This window comes from Thunnus thynnus, chromosome 5, assembly GCF_963924715.1.
Source record: "Thunnus thynnus chromosome 5, fThuThy2.1, whole genome shotgun sequence".
Classification (NCBI taxonomy): domain Eukaryota; kingdom Metazoa; phylum Chordata; class Actinopteri; order Scombriformes; family Scombridae; genus Thunnus; species Thunnus thynnus.
In genome coordinates, this window is record NC_089521.1 from 16117043 (window position 1) to 16137181 (window position 20139).

Consider the following 20139-nt stretch of genomic DNA (forward strand, 5'->3'; position numbering starts at 1 on the left):
GAGGATGAAAACACGGACAAATCATCACCTCTGCTCCAAGCTGCATCTCGCCGTTGCCATGGCAACAATGTCTGTTAGAGTAGGAGCACAACGAAGCAGTGAGACCATAAAAGCCCAAATAAATAAATAAATAAATAAAATCAGTGCATTTCTGTGCCTGTTGCCTTTCTTAGTCGCAGCAGTTGGAGGTGACTATGTTGACACGTTATGGTGTCATGCAGCCTGAACTGCATGACACCATAAGTGAGGTACGCTCTCTCTCCCTTTCTCTCTCAATTATTTTTAGCCTAGCTCCTCTGTATTGACCCAGATAAGGTGGACAAAAAAAGCATAGAATTAATTAAATTAACCACAATGGACATACTTTTGAGGGGCCCTCATTATTTTATATGCACAAGATTCCATATCTTTACCCTGCCATTATCAAGACAACATAAAATTATTAAAAATTATAAAGTTTCTGTTAATTTCTAGTACAGCTGGGTGAATTGTGATTCTTATCTTCTTTGATTCTGACTCTAAGTTAATTCACAAATGCCAAAAATTCTATTTTGTTAATAATATTAGTTAATAATGTTATGTTGATGGAGCGAAAAAGGTGCAAATCAACCGCAAGGGCACAGTGCAGCACAAGTTAGACTTTTTATGTACTTCACAAGTCGACCGATCAACACACACTAGCACCACTTAAAATTTAAACCACCTCTGGTCGGGCGAAAAAAGTAACTTGTTCCACAGTGTGTCATTTTAAATGCCCTGCGCTAATCCAGCATTTTGGATGATAGGATGATGGGTTTCCTCGGTAACAGTGCAGCAGAGAGGCCGCTCAGAGCACTCCGAATTGAATTGTGACACCAAGATTTGGAATCGAATCGTGAGATTCCCAAAGACTCCCACCGCTAATCACTATCTATTTAGACAGAGCTACAGCAATAGCTTGATAAACAGGTGGTAGACCCACCGGTTACTGGTCCATCTGTGTGTATTAAAGCAGCAGTAAATGGAATGAATCCATACTTTACACTTTATTAGACCAATCATCTGTTATATTCCAAAAAAACATGAATGGTTCTGATAATGGCTTGGTGTTAAAGTGTGTGTGCATGTTAACCTTGTGGTCAGTGGTCTGCTGATTGATTTATGCTGACAAGCTGAAAACGTATTGAGAATGTTACACCGTCACATAACCATTGCACAGATGAAAAAGCACATAGACTGGAACCTGCTGTCGTATAACAGCATTGATCGCAGGCCAGCCTGGATGACACAGACATCTTAGCACAACAATGTGTGGACGAGATCAATAACATTCAACCTGCAGGTGGCACGGCCACTGTGCAGCAAAGGCAGTGTCAAATTGAGTTTTTAAAATGCAAACATTGATGTTGTATCAGCATGTCAAGATGTCCTGAAAATGAAAAGAATGCTTCTTTAAAAATCTGCATTTCCTCTCCTCAAATTGAAACACGGGCACTTGCCATTTTATTTCATACACACACAGGCGTACGCACACGTATACACACAAAGGACTTCATGATCGCAAACATGTATGCGATAAACAAGAAACACTGTTCAGTGGCCCAGAAGGTGAAATTTGATTCAATATTCACAATCATAGAGCTAATTAACATCTAATTAAAATGAACCTCCATTAATAGGGTTCATAGTCATGTATTTCATTTAAAAAGCATATTCAAACAGGAGATTTCCCATAGGAGAACATTCCTTGGTCCACTTCACATCAGACAATTTACCACTTCACACGGTACATCGCCATCAGACCATATGATTGTATCACTGCATGAGCCACACGCTCACACACACACACACACACACACATACACACGCAAATATCAAAGACACAACACACACACACACAGAGGCCCAGGCACACACTATATCAACCCCTAATTCTCTCACACACACTTATTGATGATGGAAAAATTGGATAAGTGTTGCAGAGGTCTCTATAGGGAAGCAGTGGGAAGAGCTCAAATCTCATTATTTAGCTGACCTCTGACATTGGAGCAGTCGTGGACTCATAGTGGTCTCCTAAATGTAGGCTTATAAATAAACCTAGAGCACCTTTACCCCTCACAATTCCCAGAATGTCATTTCAGATTTTCCTCCACACCGATGCTTCATTTGTTCCATGTTGTATTTTCATTGCTCTGTTCTTAATGTTAGCTGAATATATATTACTACTTAAGCTTGGCTTACAGCATGTTTATGGGAGGGATGATGACTTTAGGCAGAGCACTATTTTTTCCAGAGCAGAAACATTATTTTAGGCCGAAGTGAGGAGGAAAATATGTTATTTTCACCAGGTTAGATGTGCATGTGTCTGGCAAGACTCAGTGACATGCTGTCCCATATATCACCATTGCACATTACTGCTGACAGTGAATGTTAACCTGTCAGCGAATCCCACATGCACACACACCTCGTCCCTGCCCCCAACCCTTCCCAGCCACTATTAAACCTGCACATAACCATACATAAAGGAGAGAATGGGTGGATGGGATATAGGGGGTGATCACACAATCACAGGACAATACTACACAGTGCAGTGCACACTGCAATATACTGCACATTGCCCTTAAACCCATCCCCACCCCCTCTGTCTCCCCATCCCCCTACACCCATCCCCTCTCCTCCTCCTCCTCCTCTTCCTCACTTGGGTCCCTGTCGTCCCAGCTGGACCCGCAAATGAATCCCTTGTGAGTTTTTCCATCACGCATATGTGAACTGACACACCTTAGCCACAGTGTGTTGATTTATTGCCTTGTAGTTCTTGTTTCTTGTCATCTTTTTATTTTCCTGCATTTAGTTGTTGGTACAATACTATCTGGAGCATGCAGACAAATGCAAATGTTACAATAAAAACAGCGACAATTGCATTGAGCACATAGACAGAGTCACAAATGTGAAAATAGTGTGTAATTTTCTGTGGCTGTTTGTGTTTCTACTAGAGCTGCAATTACACTGCAAAAAGCAGACGTGCAATAGGCTGAGGTAATTAGCTGCTGCTAAACAGACTGTAACTTTGCGGGGAAACAAAGGAATTAATTGCAATGATTATCAATTAAACTACATCACAGCAAGAAAAGGAGCATTAGAGGTTCTCTTCTTTTCTATTGGAGGTGCTCCAACTCCATACTTCAACCTGATGTCTTTTTGTCTTTTAATCTGTTGTCCCATCTGCTATTGTGGCTGCTCCAATACTCTGCTGCTTGTTCCGCCAGACACAAATTTTTAGTTTATTTTGTTTTCTTTTTGATATTCAGTAGCGTAATTTCCTTCAGGGAATATGTACTTTTAGTTCAAAACAAGACTGTATCAATGTGAACATACCTGGTCCAACAACCAAGGTGACCAAATTGAATCAGAGCATTTTGGAGTGTAACAGAGAGGAAGAGAGGAAGAAAAAGGAAAAAGAGGGAAGTCATATTCATCGTTATTCACTGTGTGTGCCCAAGCGTCTGGCTGGGAATAGAGGGACCCATAAGTCAATGTGCAACCCTGTCACAGCATTACAGCTAAATCAATGCCACTAGAGAGGGAACTGCTGCTGACTCTCATACGCTGTACTGGGACTTCTTCTCTGCACAGACCAATAGCATCGACTCAGGAGGGAGTTGAGAGACAAGATGTGTGCCTGTTAACAATCACTGTCAATACTCTGGGTGGTCTGATGGAAAAGCAGATCGACTGGAATCTGCTGCTGCAGGTTTTGCATGTTGGGCTGCACATTTCAGTTGGCACGTTGCATTGTCCTGGAATGACAAAATAATTAATGGGTTGTCATGTTTTGCAGTTTGAAGGTTTTTAGTTAGTATCAACCCTTCAACTACTACCTTTATTTCAGCATCCAGATTAAGCCATTTACATAGGCAAAAGGGAAATCTACTATGTGGTGCATATCTGTGGGCTTAAAGTAGTAAGTCAAGAAGATGGTTAATTACTGTTTAAATCAATTAGCCACATTATCATTAAATATTTAAAACCCTCATTCCTGGTGGAGACTTGAGGTAAGCTGCTGTACAGTAGATGAGTTAATCCAGGAATTACTCAAGCAGTGATATCTTAAAAACTCACGGAAATACTGTACATCTGAGGACTGAGAGAGGCTTGTGCCTGCTCCAGGAGCTTTCAATAAGATTTTTGCACAATTGGTTACTGCTGTTTGGTGTTGGACTCACAGCCAAGGCTGGAGATTTACTATGATATATTGGAGTGTGAAACTACTTTAGCCTGTTCCCGGAGCCAAGGGTCCTGGCCATGTTTGAGAGAGCTGGGGCTGATTGTTGCCAGAGGGAATTTGTCTGACATCCCATCTAAAGTTCATTAAACAGCAATCCTGGGGAACATGCTGCACGTGCACACTGATATGCCAATGCACACACACACACACACACACACACACACACACACACACACACACACACACACACACACACACACACACACACACACACACACTCTCAGAAAATGTCTTCCACTAATACTAAAGAGATATGCATTTGCTATGTGTGGCTGCCCTCATTGAAACATGCTGCATATGCAAGTTGATATGCCCATGCACGCACGCACACACACACACACACACACACACACACACACACACACACACACACAGAAAATGTTCTCCATCAATATGCACAGAGATATACATTTGCTATGTGTTGCTGCCCTCATTGGCCTGCAGTCCTTGGAGGTAGTGAAAGGGAGAGGAGGGAAAGACCCTCTTCTCTCACACCTTGCCAAAGCTCAGAGGGAGGAACATCTTATCTCACTACTGCAGAGAGACAGAGAATTAGAGAGGGAGAAAGATGGATGGGAGAGGGTAATGTGAGCAGGGTTTTGCAGAAGAAGGACATAAGGGATTGAGAAGAGAGTGGGCAAGAGAGAACAATAGTGACAGCGATGGAAAGAGGGAGAAAGAGAATATTTAATCAATCTCATTTCCATAACTTTCATCCTCTGGAGAAACAGACTTTGTGCACCCACTGATTAGAAATGTGTTATTTTAGCCAGATTCAAGAATAAATAGTCATCATATCTACATAAAGGTGTCTTCCATTAGAACGCATCTTATAGCAGCTAAGAAGTATAAAATCACCTTTCATCCACCACATACTATATGTGTGCATTAATGTTTGGATATCTGTACTATAAAATATTTCTACCCCTATTTAAATGTATATTTGTGTGAGAGGGAATAAAGGGGAATTGGCTTTATTCATCGTGAGCCACGGTGTAAGCGTGCCCGATGCTATGAAGTCACTCCAGAATGGTATCCTAGCAACTGTTGTCAAGGGCAACCAGCATTCTCTGCAGACAGCACACCGAGCCTTGCAGAGAGAGAAAGAGAGACACATAGAGAGTGACAGCATGGTTGAGAGTTGACCGTGGTTAAATTATCGTTTGCTGTGTATTTCTGGCGTTAGCAGCAACACAATCTTTGCCTTCCAACCCCTGATCGTCTACCATCATGTGTCATTACTCTATATGATGGCTCAAAAAAAGCCATTATATGGCCTATTCCTGTTCAGAGAGTGCTGGTTTGAATGATTCTCATACTGTTTGTATTTGCAGGCACAGACACCCACAGAAATCCGACCTATTTCTGTATTTCTGACACATGCTGTACACATGCCCAAAGCATGGCCAGACACTCACTATTGCATGTACTAGTCCTGGTGTATCGCCCACTCACATTCACACACTGCCCTCTACTGCTAAACCTCAAACAAAACATGCAGGCATTACATCAATTCATATACATATGACCATACGGCAAAGTGTGAAAATATGACATACGCGGGTATGGATAACAAATCAATTAGCATTTTGTTTGCCAAAACTTGATCTTTTAAATCTCGGGTTGTCATGAATAATGTAAAAATGCATGCAGGGCAGATGCAATAACAGGATGGATAATGAAAGCACTGCGTTAAATCTGCTGTCTCCTTACTGATAAGATCTGGATTCCCATCGCTTACTGGAATATTAATACAGAAAAACACATTTTTTATTTATCGCAATTCATCTCTTTGTTGTCTTGTATCTTTGAACTGACTGTAATTGAATTCTTGTCCAAGAGTCCGTAGCACTGACATGCATTCATTAACATGTCATTCAGACACTGATAAGATTTCCTGGAGTGAAATTATTCTTCTGTTTCATGATGTGATAAAGAAGCTGACAAAATTCATGGCAGAAAATAGAACGGAACGGAAAATGGTTTTCAATGATATTCAAACAGCAGGATATAGCAATGAATGTTGATTACCTTCACTGCTTCTACAAATATAACTGTTGCTGAAGGCACAATCACAACTGTGATATCTGCAGGACTATCTATAAGCCTGTGTAGATACAGGTGCTATTTTTGTTATGTACTCTGAGTTAATATAAATACTTGTTAGCATGAAAGTAATCTACAAAATATTGTTGCAATACTTTTGGGGGATTTGCTGTTTTGTTTTCAGGTTCAAAGTGAGATTTTAGGCTATATATTGGCTATATTGCCATTGGAATGTTAAACTAAAGAGCAGCAGAACAGATGATGAGGAAAATATGACAATACAATATGAGCATTGAATGGAAATGTACAACATCTGTCAGCGACAAACATATACTTTTTTTGGAATAGATTCAGGACTGTTAGTATGGAGGTAAGAATTTGGATGCTGATGGACGCTGAATCATGATATAAATGTTCATGATATTGGAACCATAAAAGACATAAAGGATTGGGAGACAGAGACTAATTTTGTCAGTCAACATTATGGCAAAGACACTATACAGCAGCTTTGGAACAAATTTAACCAGCAGCTTTAGCCTAGAGGTTCATAAAGTCTGCTTTTTTCAACCCTGGATTGGCCTGATAAAGGGCTCATGAGAGCAGGAGTCAGTGCTCTCTCCTCCCTCATCAGCAGCTGCTTAGATGACCCCTATGTGTGAGGAACTTGACCTTTGATGACTCAAGTGAAACACTAGAAGACTGTGGGCTGAATAAAAGACGGTTTAAAGCAAGAAAAGAGAAACCAGACGAGGTGAAAGGAGCAAAACCAAACAAAAAGGCTGTATGTACACGCTTAGATGTGATGTGATTATGAAATAATACCTATGTTGGCTGGTGGCTGGTGTGTATCTTCTGGGTAATGCATTATGCATTACAGAGGGGATTAGTGTGTCTAAAGCTCTGTAATGCTCAAAAAGAAGCAGCTCTGATATCAGTCATCAATCACAGTCATAATGTCCAGTCAGCCTATAAGCAGCACACAGCTGCATTAACTGGGACAAATCACAGACTTCATTTAACAGTAACAACCATTTTTACCCTCTGTGTGTATGTGTGTGTGTGTGTGTGTGTCTTGTGTGTGTGCATGTGTACAAATGTGAACTGACTCCTGGGGAGCTGCCATTTACAATAACATGCTGAGAAGATGCATCCGCTGTTGACCTTCCTGCTTCCTGACCTGCTCATACCGGCAGGGGTTTCACGTTTAAACCCAGCAACTGTGCTCAAACCACCTGGATAAATGTCATGCAAAGGACTGGAAAGAACACACAGACACACTTTACACTCCTTGCAACCTCCAGGGATCCAATAAGCTGTGTAAAATCCATGGAGCATCATAAAAAGCACACACATGCAACATTTACTTTGCCTTTATGGAAGGTGTAAAACTTCATTTGGATCTGATTCTATAGTCTTCATCTCCCTCTAGAGGCAGGAAAGAGAAGCTACAACAAACAGTTTACTGCGTCTCTCCTACTCTTTCTCCTGCTGTGTCCTGCTCTTTCATCATCTTCCTTTCGTCGTTGCTGCATGGTGAATCATCTGTAAAATGTGCGTGGTGGTAATATCCCCCTCACTTTTCTAAATCCAGTCACAGTTCACGTTCATGTGTGAAACTGGAATCACTTCCATATTTAAAACCACTGAAAACCACAGTTCCCTCTTATGACCACCCAGAAGTCATGCACACATCACCTTACATCTTTGTTACTTGCTTCTTTGTACATATGTATGTATATAAATATATCTTATTTCTTTTTACGCTGTCATATATGCTTTTATTTTAACAATCCTTGACACCCTCATACACTTAACATGTTTTATATTTGTCTTAATGTTTTATGCTATGCCTGATGTTTTATCTGTTTTTATAGTCCAGTCCTGAAGAAATAATTAAGTGGTAGTTTTTAGCACTGGATTGATAAATAAACTTGAAAACATTACAACAAATAGGTAAAACACATAATCCATTTCTTAAAACTGCTATGGTTAGAAAAAGACAACTTTATTGCTATAAGTACATTTTAAGTACCTTGGGGGGTAATCATATGTTAATGCATTTATTAACTTTTGTACTGAGTATTGAGGAGAGTAAAAAAAAAAAGATCTCTTTTCAAAATGCTTTGCAGCAAGGCAGCTGTTGCTGGGACAACCAAGGTCACTTTTTGTTTGTGCAAGTTAGAGACCCTATTAAAGAGACGCTGCAAAGTCAGTCTGAGCTGGACCAAAATCAGTGCTGATTCAGAAATCTCCCACTTAGTGGCTAATATAATCTTTATAGACACACACTGTGTATGTCAAAGTCATTGTGACACCATTATGTAATTACCTGAAATCTAAAGAGACAATCTTTAGAGATAGTGGTAGATAGTGGTTTCTCAATATTTAGTCACACATATTGAGTCACATTTTGCAGAACCCCTGTTGCTTCCTGTTACAGATCGGATGTTACTGCTTACCCCTCCTCCTACAGATTTCACAGTTTACCCACATACTTTCCATTTTGCTTTACTGAAATAAAGCAACACGGAAACAACAATCATTCACCTCTTTTACCACTTAGCTAGTTAAAAAGCTCTATTGTCCATTGACAGACCCTCATGTCCACAGCTACTGTGTCTCCATCAGGGGCAAAAAGCCAAAAATCACAAAAATAAAATATATAATTTTTCTATTCAATATATGTGATTAGTTTTCACTGAATATTTGAGTGAACTGGTGTCGGATTAAATAGGACAGTTGTTGCGGCAATGTTTGCCATTGTCCAAACACCACACTCCACAGTAATGAAAAGAAAATGTAATTGTAAAATACAAAAGAAAACACAGAGCTGATGATTATATTATATTGTAAGTAAACCCCAACTGTTGAAACTGTGTACATTTCGACCCAGATGAAGACACGATTGCTGTCAAAGTACTATGTTGCACAATAAATGCTCATTCTCATGTGTTTCAGTCCTTCCTCTTTTCTAATCTGGAAGCTTTCAGGGTTTCTTTTCTGTGATTTGCCACACTATGGCCCAGAAGCCCATTAAAATTGTGTGCTTTTGCCAATTAAATTTTTAACATGACATTTTTAGTGACTCTCACATAATCGTGGTGGACAGTGGATGCCTGGTGCAAGAGAGGGTGAAGTGAAAGGGTGGATATGGAATTAAAACAAAGCCCTTCTCTCTACTTCTCAGTTTGATCAAGAAAAAAATAGTATGTTTATTTTCATTTGTACAATAAACTTGAATTCAGTCACTGTACATACTGATTCACAGGTCACACCAGCTCTCCTTGTCTATGCTGTGAGAGCTGCTAACAAGACAGCTCTTCATTATGAAAAGAACCTGTTCATTGTTAACTGACTCCATATGGACGACAATCAGCCCCACTGGAACCTGTGTCGACCAGAGTGTGAAACGTCAGAGGCGTGCACACACAAACACGTACACACAAATACACATGTGACTACATTCGCAGCAACAGACGTGCACATAAAGGGAGAATGGAAGAAAGTGAACTTGGAAGCAAATAGATTTTTCTTTCTACTCAGACATCTGCTTGGTCCCAGAGACAGATGGTGAACCAATCAGACCGCCTGGCCATGCCTGGCTATGCCACCCTGCTGCCCCTCCCCGAAATCTGCATCCTGGCGAACATGACAGGTGGCACCTTGCAAATGTGACACTGCCATTGCCCTGAAAAGTAATTTATGTATTCATTCCATTAAAACTAGCATTCAGCAGATAAATAGAATACAAACAAGACTATGAGTCTGCAGCCATGCTGACGGCTCCTGAGGCTGTGCTTAAGCACAGTAGTGAGTTTAAGAGGAGCTCTACACAAATTTAGCATTTTTAAAAATATGCTGGGGGGGGGGGGGTTCTAGCAGAATTTGAGGGTGTAGTTACCCTTTAAATGCTCACATCAGTATGCTAACATGCTCATAATGATAATGCCAGCATGTTGATGTTTAGCAGATTAAATGTTTACCATCAGTGTTTAGTGTGTTAGGAATGTCATCAGTTTCGCAGGTCTTATAAAGTAGTGAACAAACAGAATTTTAGACCTGATGATGGCACTAGATGGGAGGTCAGGGGATAAAGTCTCTACAATTCATCCTCTGGGGACTATGAATGACTGAACCAAATTTCATAACAATCTACCCAATAGTTGTTGCAATTTCAAAAATTGCTGTCCTCATTCAAAACTTGCACTTTGAATTCTGTGCTGTACAGCAATTTTTAATTGATCTTAAATTACTTTTAAACTCTTAAAACAAAATGCATGCTATTTTCTAGAAAACTGACAGTGCCACTGAAGTGAATATTACTACCCTTAATGGGACAGCAAGTGAAAGAGTACCCTCTTATAAATACCTTGGTTTCTGGCTTGATGACAAGCTGTGCTTCAAAAACATATTAATGAACTAACTGAGTCCTTAAAAGCAAAATTGGCCTTCTTTTATAGAAATAAGGCATATATTACCCAGAACTGCAGAAAGCAAACTGTTCAGTCAACATTTTTATCCGTTATGGACTATAGTGATATAATTTATATGCACTCTACTGCCTCTACTCCTAAGCCTCTCGATGCAGTCTATCATTCTGCCCTTAGGTTCATAAATGGGAATGGCTTTAGAACGTATCGTTTTATACTATATGAGAAAGTTGGGTGGCAGTCGTTGGCAGTGAGAAGAGAATGGCACGGCATTGTATTTACAAGGCACTTCTTGGCAAACTTCCTGGGTATCTCACATGTCTTAACTATAACTATAACTATAAATCAATGTCACACTACACTACATAAGTGTAATGATCGTCAGAAGCTTGTAGCTCCTTTGACTGACATAGAGCAGTGTGAATGCACCTGTTTTTGAATTGATGTTGTCCCTTATGTGGATGTCTTTGGCCTGTTTGTTGTATCATTTGTTGATACCGTAATTTTTGCGTGCTTTTATTGTTTGTATTTGTACTTTTATTGTTTCTATTGTTCTTATATAAGATGTAATGGGACAGAGTGCACAGTAAACTCGGCAGCCACACATTTCTCTGTTCTATATTTCTCTGTTTTGTGTCTTCAGGTTAGGCTAACCCATTGGTGCTAACTTTGGAGCTAACTCCCTTCACTTTTCCAGCATTTGGGGAAACAACATATGTGACTTTTTAGAATTTATTAATTGACACACTGTAGTCTGTACTGTACATCTACTGCCAGACTGACAACTTATTACTAACCTTTTCCTCTGCCCCGTTCGCATCCACCGTCACTTCTCTGCCCCTCGCTCTTTCCCACACGCTACGCAAACATACTCCTTAACGGAGCTATGCTACCAATAATTTCCCAGGCAACGACAGAGGTTGACATGCGTACCGGAACAGCACTGCACAGAGACTCCCATACACTGTCGATTTCAAATCAAAATCAAATATTAAAATTTTTTTTTTTTGGCCTGGCGGGGGTTCTCGTGTCATTATGGAGAAACACAGATTCAGTAAACGTTCAGTACGTTCAGTAAACGTTGAGTACAGTTAGAACCAGCGGTCTCCATTAGGTTGGAATGTTCAAAGTTGTGAAAACAACGGGGGTGTTTTGAATACTAATAATACTAATAATATTTTCACAGGTAAGTTGTTAGTCTGTACCTCTCACCGCAGGAAATAATGGATTACTCCTAGAAAGCTATTGATGTAGCACTTTTCTCCTTATGGAAATAACACAGAGATTATTCGACCAATGAGAATTTAGTTGGACGAGAGCATATCAACCAACTAATTGACCAGTCGACCAGCAGACTACAGCCCTACTAAAATCAAGGACAAAAAGCAGCAGACAGAGTTCAATTGCTGACCTCCGCCTCTGCCGGTAAATTCAGTGCACCAACCATGCCCAGAGGCTTGCCTCAGATTCTGCTGTGATTGATTAAACTGGAATATACTGGGCTTATTGTGTTTTGATGCTCCGACACCGAGAAGAAACCCTCATTTATCCTCCGTGAAAGGTTTATTTCCACGGCAGCTTGACCTTCTGCAGGGGACAGCCATCAGTCATATATGGGTTTTTGCTGTGGGCAATATCGTGAAAACCAACTGATGGGACTCTCTTAAAGCTGGCGCAGGAATTCCATCTTAACATCTTGTTTGTTCTAAATCATTGATTGACTGCACCATATAGTGTAGTAGGTCATGTACAAGTATATGGGTAGTGTGTAAATGTGGGAGTATGTGTGGGCGGGAAGGAAAGAAAGATGTGGTTTTTTCTCATGTTGCTGTGTGATCGATGAAAAGGCCAGTGTCTTATAGTGAATGCAAACACGCATCTCAGTCAGCAAACTCGCACACTGCATTGACTATCGCATAATTAGCAAGCCCTCTTTCATCTGAGCAGTTTCAGTGCACGTCAATGTACCTGCAGAGGTAGAGCCAAGAGGAAGAGCCCTAATAAACACAAAGATGAAGGCAAAGAGACAGAGCACAGGGAAATACTGGCAGACGTTGATGAGCATATGCCAGGGTGCACACGTCCTGCTCGTTAATGGCTGTCTCCTTAAATCCTTCCTCACATCACCTACATAAACTCAGCTCAAACGATAACCTGGCTCACAGCCGGTCAGCCATTTAGGAACGCTGTCACGCTTCAACCAGGAGCCTGCCGCATACATTAATATGCAGGAGGGGATGTACTGTGTACACAAACCTCCAACTGCAAACACTTCACATGTCCACACCTGAGACCTTCCCCACACAAACACACAAATGACCACAGTTGAGCGAGCAGATACTCTGGTGAAGTCAATTAGAACTGAGGCGCCTTCACCTCTGCAGCTCATCAATAGTCCTTAAACAGGCTGCAGTGTAAACAGCTCAGAAGATTTAATGGTATGCTGTGGTCTCTCTCTCATACACACACACACACAAGTACCAGCCCTTATACATTTATGCATGTTGTGAGAAGTAAGAGTCATTTCTCTCGCTTTTGCTTCCTCTTGGTTACTACACGCAGATATTTTCTCTTCCTCTTGCGCTGAAGAAAGTGAAATTCTACGCAATTCCAGCTAAACAAAACAAACAAAAAAAACCTCACAATTAACATGTCTCATTCGTAATTCCTCAGAGTCTACAACCACATTCGCCCTGCAGCAGAATCTCTTGATGATGCTCCTTTGATCTTGGACAGGCTAATCAATAATGTGATTATGGACAACTTTCAAAGCTGGACACCAGAGAATCAAAGCTTCAATCAATATCAGATGCAGCCTGTGTCCATGACTTTGAGGACTCAATGAATGGTTTTACATTCAACCCTAATTGGTTGAAACAATAGATGTAATAACACCCAGACAACAACATAAACCTTCATTAATCAATATTTTTATGGTCGCATTAAATTAAATGACTATTTGTAATGGAAGTGGTCATTCATCATCACGAGGGACCCACAAAGAATTATCACCAACTCTGCAGCTTAATGTGCTTTTTAGCCTATATAAGCTGCAGCATTGTTTTAGTTTACACATTTGGCTGCTGTAATGTTCAGTCACACTGCTTTCATCAAAGTTTTTTTTCCCAGCAGCAGGCAGCTGTTTTTGACAGACAAACTCAAATAAAGCCACAGTATTCTCCCTGCCCACAGGCTAATGGTAGACAAAGCTAACATTAGTTGGCTGGTGAGGAAACTCGAGCAATTTAAGAGCTAAAAACACAGATATTTTTTCAGAAATTGGTTGAGACCAAACTGGAGAGAAAAACGGAGAGAAAATGTTGGACCTACATTACACCAGACGCCAGAGATACGACTCCAGTGGGATGATTGTGTCGCTCCATGTCTGTTCGATGTTTGCTAACAAGTTAGCCGTGAAAACGTCAACAGACGTTTTCGGACCAGTTTGGAGGATGTAGTGACATCTAGTGGTGAGGTTGCAGATTGCAAGTAGAATTCACAACTGAACTCAGAAATCTTGACTTGCTCTACTCTCAAATAGCTCTATTTAACCTTTGATTCAAAAGCTAAAATGAGGTATCTTATAATAGGTATCTTATTTTTATAGAACATATAAAGTATTATTTTAGAGCACCAAAAGTGATTTGTAGGTCAATGACATTTAGTCAGACACACTGCATTAAGCAATGAAAAAATCCAACATCATCATGATGAAATTGGCATAAAAAGGTAGTTACATTTTTAACAAAGAGATCCAACATTTTGACCTTGGTAGTTGCTGTTCCTTATTTCATGAGCATTATATTTTACATACAAAGTAAGCTTTTGAAAGCCAGTAAAAGTTTTTCTTACTCAAATTTCTGTCAAATTGTCAAAAAATGTCAGTTTTTCTCGAAGTTAAGCTGTCACACAACAGCCTTGAAAAAACGCCCCAACCAATTAATAATGATACTGTATTTACCACAAACTTAACAGAAAAGCAACAAGTGTATTAAATAACATCATTAATTTCATTGTCTTAAGAGAAACAGAATGAACACAACTGGCATGGAGAAATGCGCAAAAAGACCTTTTTTCTTTGAAATGTAGAAGTGTTTCTTTCCCCCCTGCAGCAACTCCAGAGCGTTAGTTAGCTGACATCAGCAGTACCAGCTCTTAACATCACTCAAGCATGACTGTTCTGCAGTCAGACTGCAGGTTTGGAGAAATGATGAAATGATTAGTTTATTTTATTTTATTATTATTATAGAGAAGCAAGCTCTGTACAAAGAAGCAACAACAACAACAAAAAAGAGTGGAGAGGAAGAAGTGCAAAAATCTTATTGTAGGACAAGATCATAAAGAGTCAGATAGTCTCCAATGCAAAAAATAGCAATGATGTAATGCCATCTGTGCCCGTGTTTCTCATTCATACTAATCAACCATAAGAGGTAGAAATATATGCAGGGTATAAACTGGAGAAAACACTGAGATGACATTGTGGTAGTAATATGAAGATTTGTGTGTATCTGTGTTGTGTATAGTTCTGGTTTTGTACACCTATTGTGGATTATGATTAGATTTAAAAGTGACATGTGGACTATAGCATTTGACTTACTGAATAGTAACATGAATAATTGAATTACTGTAATATTACTCTGTTATGCTCCAAATTTGGTCTACCAGAAAGTACAAAATACTCCTTTCCGCAGTTATGTACAGCCACAAACACACACACTTACATAAACAAACTGTTATCTGCCTCTCCCCCCCTGCCATTGTTACAAGGCAGTAATCAATTATCTCAGTATGATGTCATTCTGCTAACCCTCCCCCAAGCCGTTCAGCCCTCCTCCATCCGTACACTGGCTGCTCTATCACTGTAAGCATCGGATCAGGAGTTAAAAATATAATGATAATCCTACTTGCATGTTAAATTATGCCCGAATCACGAATGTCGACACAAACTTCATGTAGCAAACACACATCGAAATTAAGCCACATGTATACAGTACCAGTCAAAAGTTTGGACACACCTTCCCATTGCCTTGAATGAGGAAGTGTGTCCAAACTTTTGACTGCATTGTACACACACTTGGTGCATCACGTCATAGAGCAGTGATTTGATTAGTGCTGAATGAATCCTCTGGCTTGATCACACAGAGTCATCTGGTCTCCATCCTCAGTGACAGGATAATTAAATGAGGGACAGTAATGAAGAAACATGGGCGCCAACATGAAGGACAACGTGAGGTCTTTGTTTTGGGGTTGCCTATCTTTCCACGTAGTTACAGATCCTTAGCTGGATGCTTGCCAGAGTATAAATAACACTTCCATTATGAGGTTATCAATATGACTTCACACTCGGTGACCTGCAGGCCACACATTTGCCTTGGCAGGTGTGCGATGATGTCATCTACACCAGAGCAGAAGCATGCGTTTTGAGGAACAGTAAAGTTGTGAGCTGCTGTTCTCTCACTGTATGCAGAGCAGAACCCTCCAGCAATATGAAGATAATCCACTTAGCTCCTCTGCATTTCATGATACCAACTTGCCCTGCTTTCTCTCAGCTGTTTGCAGGGCCCAGTGTAACAGATAGCAAAATGTATATTGATCATCTGCCCCTGCTTACAGAAAAAGACAACCACCCTGACAGAACATGGGATCTGCAGAATTAAAAAATAAAGATGAGCAGAGCAGAACATTGAGATAAACTGTGTTCCCATTTTTGACAGCCTCATCCCCTTCTCTAATTATAATTCCATGTGACAATTTTTGGATTAGCTGCAACAAAAAACTAAACGTACTGACTGGAGCCTGTGAGATGTTGTTTGCTTTAGTCAAAACTGTAGTCACTGCTGTTATGTACACTCATTAAAAGGTTCAGATTTAAATCCACTCTTTAGAAAACCCATTTTCAAGTTGTTCTCACCCCCCCAACCCCCAAACCACTGAGGAAATCCATCTTTGAGATAGCTGAGAGCTGCTCCTCTCAGAGCCCTCAAGAGCGAAGCTAATCAGCTCAATGATGAGCATGGTAGCAAAGACTATAGCTGCTCCAATTCAGATTTAAAGTACAAAACTAACCCTGCAATCAAGAGCTTGCACATTAGTTTGAAGCACAAATGGATAGACATGTATGTAATCACACAAGTCCAGGGTTCAAAATAGATGCTGTCACAGCTCAGAGGAAAGGAGTAGTCGCTCATTCCAGTTTAGGCTAGGAGAAATGTAAAATCCCTGTGATAGAGATCTTGGCAGTACAGTTATAGCATGCCCCATTGAGGTCAAATGATACCATCTAGTCTGTGATCTGTTCCAATATCACATGACAGCATGTCAGTGTTTTAGCTGGAGACAGACATATTATTGATCTCTTCATCCCTTGCTAAGACAAAAGAACCTCAGACCAGACAGACAGAGAGACAGATAAAAAAAACAGAAATCCCTCATTTTGTGTTTTTATTGTTGTGCTTGAAACGGAAATCTAATCATTTCAAATATTACTTGTTATATAGCTACAAAGCCGAAGTGCATACACAAGATTAAAATCCCCCTAATATTCTATTGATCTAACCCATTCAAAATAATATTAGGATACTGGCCATAATTCTCGTACTGAATAGTCTCCCCCCACTTGGCCCTGTCTCTATCACAGACATGAGACCATTCAGTTTTATAGCTGAGCTATAGTGTAAGTCAGGGCCAATCACATTAGCTCCATACAAATAGAGCCCTGCGGAGGACTAAAACACAATTTACTGCATTCATTTATGTGTAGCACAATTGGTGCAAGGAAGAAAACAAGAAAATGTTATCATTCCTGTTTCTGATAACTGAATCAGACCACTTCCTGCCAAATATTACACTAGCTCAGTGAAAGTCTTGCAGGTCTATCTATCTATCTATCTATCTATCTATCTATCTATCTATCTATCTATCTATCTATCTATCTATCTATCTATCTATCTATCTATCTGTCTGTTTGATGCGGGTTATTTGTTGTGCTGTCAGTGCAAATTATTTAAAGCAGCTCCAGTAATTACTGCAGGAGATAATCACTTATTCACCTGAAATATTAATACACACAGAGGCAGGAAGCACGATCAATATTAATCTTGGCTTACACACACACACACACACACACACACACACACAGACTGAATAAACTCTCATTAATAAATAAGATAGGTTCAAGCTCTGAACATGTCAGCATGAATACAAATGCCATGGATTTTGTGAACAAATCACTGGGCTCTGAAATTAGTTATCCAATGTCAATCTTGTTTGGCGTGTATGTAGAGGAAAATTCAACACAGATTTCAGTCATGTTATTCCTTAGCCTTGATGCGTTTAACAGCCATAAATAAATCTCTGCCAGAGAAAACACCACAAAAGCAAGTGATGTCCATAGTGACCTGTGTTGCTCAATGTCAACTGCTGAAGACTAAAGCGGCTCTGAGTGGTGAGAAAATTGTACACGTGGGGCTCTAATCATAAATGGAACAGTGATGGTAAAAAGTTGTGACAGTAAGCTGGTTTTCCTGTGTGAGGTGGGGTGACAGAAAAAAAATCTGGGGTGACAGCAAGGCAATTTAGGGCTGTCAGCTATGACAGTAAGAGCACTTGTAAGGGAACGCCCTCTATGCTAATGCGAACATATGCAGAGGCAGTGTAAAATGGAGTCAAGGGACACCAACTGCCGGCAATATGAGACAAAGCTCAGCAGAAATCCCTTAAGAATAAGTCTGTTTGGTGAGAGGAGTCCTAAAGGTGACTATATTTGCTGCAGTGTGCCACTTTCTGCAGAAATAAAAGCTATTTGTCTACTTTCCTTTTCTGATTTGCTCCTTCCCCTTCTACTCCTGACCTCATCGCTCACCCTTCTTTTTTCACCCTCCTGCCTCTGTCCTGACCATCATCCATCCCTTGCACTCCTCTCCCACCCTGCTCCTTTTACTGCTGCCTCTTCCCCCCCCTGAGTAGGGTGCATGGCCTATCGCCATAGTAACAGACAGCCATGACAGGTGGAGATAGCAGGTAGTGCGGCGATGCATGACTCCCCCTGGGAATGCAGAATGCCAGCACTATAGAATGAGAATGAGCAGAACACGCTCTCTTATACAAAGTCACCCTGCGTACAGGGTGTACACTCAGTTCACTGAGGCTTAATCATAAAAAAGGGGGTCCATGCCTTATCTGTATTCTACACATGCAGCAAAGCCACACTGCCATTGTTTCACTAGCCGGCTGGACAGAGGGTGAGAGTGGAGTTCAATGGATTTAAGCATGTTGTGTGTGTGTTTCTATTTCATTGCTCTCTATGGCCAGATCTGAACCAGGTCAAGCCAAGCCAATCTGTTTCATGTCAATGAAGGACTGGATTCAACACTAACAAGCTCCTACAAATCCTCTGCCATCGCTTGCAGCATAACTGTTCTCTCTATAATGTGTAATTGAACTGATTCAGTCTGATCACACGCTGATCTCACACACATACAGTGCACATCCTTTTAGCAACTTATTTACATGCGCTGCAGACTCATGTACTTATGCCCACACACACACATATAGTAAGATACATAAATTACTTTAGATGACATCTGTCTTCAATGCACAGACACCATGTTTAGCGCTGCACCCCATACCTGCAATAGTCTGTGAGGGATTTCTCCCACACTTGACCACTGCAGTGCTTGAACATGTGGAGGATTTAGACAAAAGATAAGACTTTTCTGAGTTGGATGCAAAAATAACACATTTCTTAAGAAAGGAGAGTGGCTTCTGATCCTCAGTCGGAAGTTATGAGAAAATTTCAGACTGGTAGATGGTAGTAAAGGGGAGGAGCAAACAAGCAACATCCCTGCTTTAGTGGCAGCATGGGCATTTGCCATGAGGAGAGAGTGATGAGAGAAAGAGTGATGAGAGAAAGGCATTGCAGGGAAAGGAGGAGACAAAGACAGACAGTAGACAGCGTCGGCAATACTATACCCCTTCAGAGACTCACCATGAGCAAACACACGGCTGATTCAGGCATGAGTTGGACAGCCATGATGGGATCCTCCTAAAGTTTCTTGCGAAAAGGGAATGTCAGCAATTTCCTAAAGGGACACTCTTACGCTCCTCTTCCTTCTTCTTATTCAGAGTCTCACTCTGCCCTCTGTCCAGATGAAGTCCTTTGACTGGTCCTCCCACTCTGTGTCCTAAACCACCTCCCTCTGTCTCTCAGTCCGTGCTGCAGACAGCCTCTGGTCTCTAATTGTAATGCCACAGTCTCTGGAGAGCCTGCGACTCCCTAGTCTCACTGCGACTCTTCAGACTGAGCGAAAAGCAATCCTCCTTCTTCCAGCTCTTTGATCTGAGAGCAGAGTAGATCCCCCCCCCACTCCTCCTTTTCACTTTTAAAACACTCCCTGCAGA

General features: G+C 40.7%; 1 protein-coding gene across 1 annotated transcript in view; it reads right to left on the reverse strand.

Annotated features, from left to right (window-relative positions):
- Window positions 1-14169, reverse strand: part of frmd4a (FERM domain containing 4A) — a 100953-nt gene extending 86784 nt beyond the window's left edge. The window contains exon 1 of the mRNA XM_067589552.1: window positions 14071-14169. The gene's annotated coding sequence lies outside the window, so the exon portion shown is untranslated. The remainder of the gene's footprint in view (window positions 1-14070) is intronic.
- Window positions 14170-20139: the final 5970 nt, after the last annotated feature.